Source organism: Sus scrofa, chromosome 7, assembly GCF_054392235.1.
Source record: "Sus scrofa isolate SSC_HxYL_T2T_F1_AM1 chromosome 7, Sscrofa_HxYL_maternal_Yorkshire_Landrace_v2.0, whole genome shotgun sequence".
Classification (NCBI taxonomy): domain Eukaryota; kingdom Metazoa; phylum Chordata; class Mammalia; order Artiodactyla; family Suidae; genus Sus; species Sus scrofa.
The window spans coordinates 26390817-26396034 of NC_139389.1; the positions used below are offsets into that span (position 1 = coordinate 26390817).

The 5218-nt window shown below is 39.9% G+C and overlaps 1 pseudogene; it reads left to right on the plus strand.

Moving 5' to 3' along the window:
* The first annotated feature begins 3155 nt into the window (after positions 1-3155).
* LOC146401447 (olfactory receptor 2G3-like) lies at positions 3156-4155 on the plus strand (annotated as a pseudogene).
* Positions 4156-5218: the final 1063 nt, after the last annotated feature.

Below are 5218 nucleotides of genomic sequence, written 5' to 3' on the forward strand. Positions count from 1 at the left end.
CCTTCTCCTTCTTTTCCTCCTCCTTCTTCTTCCTCTTCTTCCTCCTCTTCTTCCTCTCCTTCTTCTTCTTTTTCTTTTTAGGGCTTCATCCTTGATATGGAAGTTCCCAGGCTAGGAGCCAAATTGGAGCTGCACATCCACAGCAATGTGGGCCCTAGCTGCGTCCATGACCTACACAACAGATCATGGCAATGCTGGATTCTTAAGCCACTGAGTGAGGCCAGGGATTGAATGCACATCCTCATGGATGCTAGTTGGGTTTGTAACCACTGAACCACAATGGGAATTCCTGGAATAACTTTTTATGCTTGCATTTGATCTGAGAATTTGATCTGAAATCTGACTTTTAATGACTAAAGCTACAACTCCTTACTGTGGGATAAATTAGTATTTTCCATTAAATAGCATTAATGTAATAGAATGTGCAGAATGTGGGAATCTATACAGCATGATTTTCAAGTTGTCTTAGAATTCTTTATGAACTATGCAAATTTAAACATTTAGCTTTAAATGAAAAAAAAGCATTTATCTCTAGATTTTAAAATATTAAAATTTAGTTGACCTTTGTATACTATAGGTGGGGATGAAAAATGGTACAGCCATTCTGGAAAACAGTATGGCAATTCCTCAAAAATTTAAAAATTGAGCTACCCTATGATCCAGCAATCCCATTCCTGGATATATTTGACAATATTGAAATCAGTATCTCGACGAGACAGCTGCACACCATGGCAATTGCACCATTATTCACAATAGTTAGGAGATGGAAATAACCCACCTGTTCTTCACTGGAAGGATGGCTAAAGAAAATGAGATCTATCCATCTATCTAACATCTCTCATCTGTCTACCTAGTATTCAGCCATGAGAAAGAAGGAAATCCTGCCATTTGCTGCAACAAGTATGAAAACACTATATGATATCACTGATCTAGTGAATTTAAAACAATAAGTACATAGACAAGGAGAATAGAGAATAGAACTGTGGGTTCTGGAGGCGATGGGGGGGATAAATGGGGGATGTGGGTAAAAAGGTACAAATTTTTAGTTACAAGAATAAGTGCTGAAGATCTCACAGTGGCTCAGCGGGTTAAGAACTTGACAGTGTCTGTGGCATAGGTCACAGATGCGGCTCAGATCCCCACGTTGCTGCACAGGAACTTCCATAGCCCACAGGTGCAGCCTTAAAAAAATCATTAACAAACTGTTAAGAATAAGTTCTGAGGGAGTTCCCATCATGGCTCAGTGGAAACCAATCTGACCAACATCCATGAGGATGCAGTTTCGATCCCTGGCCTTGGTCAGTGGGTTAAGGATCTGGCATTGCCATGAGCTGTGGTGTAGGTTGCAGACTAGGCTTGGATCTGGCATTGCTGTGGCTGTGGACTAAGCCAGTGGCTACAGCTCCAATTGGACCCCTAGCCTGGGAACCTCCATATGCTGCGGGTGTGGCCCTAAAAAGACAAAAAAGAAAAAGAAAAGAAGAAGTTCTGAGGAGCTAATGTACAGCATGGCGACTTTAGCTATTAACATGGCATGGCGTACTCGAAAGTGGCTGGAAGTAGATCCTAAGCATGCTCACCACATCCAGAGAAAAGAGGTAACTATTTCCCTAAGTTAATGTTCCTGATCGTGGTCATCATTCTGCAGTATATACATACAACAAGTTAACACGTTGTACACTTTAAGTACATATAATTTTATTTGTCAATTATTCTTCAATAAAGTTAAAAAACTAAAATCTTAACATTGTATACATCCCATTTAAGATACACTTTTACTTTTTAAAGGTATAGCTATACCCAAATAAACTGACAAATTTAGCTTTTCTTATTCCTAAAGCTAAATGACTCAATAAAATACTGACAATAAAGCATAAAATGTGTGGGTACAGATGGCAGTATTGTTGAAAAACAGTAAGTGAAGGTCTGGTGGCATATGTTATTATCCAGGTTGGCTTCGTTCTGCAGAAGATAAAATGGGTGGTAAAGACATATTTTGCCTTTTGGGGAATTTATGAAATACCAGTACCTTGTCTGAATGGGTATGCATGGTGAGTTTTTACCTTTTTAAGCCTAAATGTTAACATTGTATCAAAAATTGAACAAATGTGTGCACATCTGAGCTTGTGCATCTGTGTTTCATGTGCATGTATCACAAATATCTTTTTTTCCCATCGACTTTGAGATATCAAAACTTGTGGTAAGGAATCATGTCAGCTGCTAAATAACTTACAAAATTATTTAGCTTCTCTGTATCTTGAAATTCACCTGCAGCTGACCCTATATCACACTCTACTCAGAGAAGTGGTTGTAAGAAACAGTATCATAACCTGCTTTGTCTGTGAGTAACAAAAGATGCAAAATATCTTCCACTTGTTTTTCTGATCCACTACCTCACCGTAATCCATTACTTTTGCCTTGTAATTTCTGCAGAAACTGTGATCACTCATAATCCATTTCATATTGGGTGTTTAAATAAGCTTTAGCATTCCTCCCCCTTTTCTCTCCTACTTCTACTAACAGAACTGTATAGCCACCCAAACTGAAAGTTTCTCTTTTTTTCTCTGAAAATAATACCTTTAATAATAATTATCCAAAAGTGGGAAAAAGAGGAGGGTCACATGAAAAAAAATGAGGATAGGTCAAATATTTATTGAGTCAAGAATGATGACTCAAAAGAATGCTTTTGCTTTAAAAAATACTTTTTGTTTTTTTTGTTTTTTAGTTTTTTGTTTGTTTGTTTGTTTTTTGTCTTTTTAGTGCCACACCCATGGCATATGGAGGTTCCCAGGCTAGGGGTAGAATCAGAGCTGCAGCTGCCAGCCTACACCACAGCCATAATAACATGGGGAACTGAGCCGAGTCTGTGACCTACAATACAACTCACAGCAATGCCGGGTTCTTAACCCACGGAGTGAAGCCAGGGATCAAACCTTCATCCTCATGGATATTAGTCAGGTTTCTTTCCAATGAGCCATGATGGGAACTCCAAAAACATTTACCTTTTTAATAATTGCCTTTTTTTTCTTTCTCTGTGAAAATTCACCAGGAAAAAAAAAAATTAAGCACTTGCTAGAAATATTATAAGTGAATAGTAATAGTGCTATTTCCCTCAACTGAATTCCATATCCATTTTTCTCTTTTACAAGAACAGACTAATGGAACAAAACAATGAAACCTCTGGGGGAGATTTTATTTTGCTTGGATTTTCAGACCAGCCTCAACTGGAGGTCCTCCTTTTCGTGGTGGTGTTGATATCCTATCTTTTGACCCTCCTGGGCAACACAGCCATCATCCTGGTCTCCTGCCTGGACTGCAGACTTCACACACCTATGTATTTCTTCCTCACAAATCTCTCCTCTCTTGACCTTTGCTTCACCACCAGCATCGTCCCCCAGCTCCTCTGGAACCTGAAGGGACCAGCTAAGACCATCACGCCAGTGGGCTGTGCCATACAACTCTATGTGTCCCTGTCCCTGGGCTCCACTGAGTGTGTTCTCCTTACCATCATGGCATTTGACCGCTATGTGGCAGTCTGCAGACCTCTTAATTACACTAGCATCATGCACCCATCATTTTGCAAGGCCTTAGCAGGAATAGCATGGCTCAGTGGAGTAGGAAACACTCTCATCCAAGGAACCATCACCCTTCGGCTTCCTCGATGTGGACATCGCCACCTGCACCACTTCTTATGTGAAGTGCCCGCCATGGTCAAGTTGGCCTGCGTGGACATCCAAGCAAATGAAGTCCAGCTTTTTGTGGCCACGTTAGTCCTCCTTCTTCTTCCTGTGGCATTGATATTGGTCTCCTACGGATTCATTGTCCAAGCCGTGATGAAAATTAAGTCCGTCCAAGCTTGGCGCAAGGCTCTGTAGATGGGACCTGTGGTTCCCATCTACTGGTGGTGTTCCTCTTCTTTGGGCCCAGCTCGGCCATATACATTCAACCAAAGAGATCCTATGGCCGAAGTCAGGGCAAGCTCCTTACACTCTTTTATACTGTTGTCACCCCCACACTCAACCCCCTGATATATACTCTGCGGAACAAGGATGTGAAGGGAGCCCTGAGAAAACTGCTGAGAAGAGGACAAAGTTCCTAAGGAAAAATCAGGGAAATAGCGACTTTGTGTTGTGGAAAGTAATTAAAGAGACCTAAGGTTAAATCACTCCTCCCAAGTAGAAAGTGTGTGTGTTGCTTACTTCTCTGTCTGTATTTAAGTGTAACGTGGCTAACACGGTTTAGAAAAAAGAAGCACGTTTAGATTCAACTTGAACAGCTCATGGAACCTCATGTGTGTATGAGTGCATGTGTGGTATACACATACTCACGCTTCCTTTTATTAAACGTCTTTGAAGGGCTGCAATACAGGTTCAGATCGGGAGATTCTGTAATCTACCCAATATATATGTGCTTACATGTCCGACTAGGGAATTAAATAGTGTTTGATATGTAAATAGAAAATTGAGAAGTATATGCTAGTGTGAGGAAATTACTGTAGTATTTTCTTCTTCTTCTTCTTCTTCTTCTTCTTCTTCTTCTTCTTCTTCTTCTTCTTTTTTCTTTTTTTGTCGTTTTCGTGCCACTCCTGTGGCATATGGAAGTTCCCAGGCCAGGGGACAAATTGGAGCTGTAGCTGCTGGCTGATGCCACAGTCACAGCAACCAGATCCAAGCTGTGTCTGTAACCTACACCACAGCTCACAGCATTGCCGGATCCTTAACCCACTGATAGAGGCCAGGGATCATACCTTCGTCCTCATGGATACTAGGCAGGGTTGTTACCACTGAGCCACTATGGGAAACTCCTACTGTAGTATTTTCTTTGTAAAAGAGCCCTGGTACAATATTATTTAAAATATTTTATACATGGTATCACAATTCAAGAAATGTATACAACAAAACTTAAAAATGTGGGCTTTTTTAAAATAGTAAAGGGAGTTTGTGGTCAGTAGATGCAAACTATTACATTTAGAGTGAATAGCAAGGTCCTACTACATAGCACAGGGAACTATATCCACTCTCCTGGGATAGACCATGATAGAAAATAATACAAAATAATATATATATATATATAATACACATAAACATACATTATGACTCAGTCACTTTGCAGTACAGCAGTATAGCAGACATTGGCACAACATTCTAAATCAACTATACTTTAATAAAATAAATAAATATTAATTTTAAAAAAGGAAAAAGGAACAAAAATAGTAAAG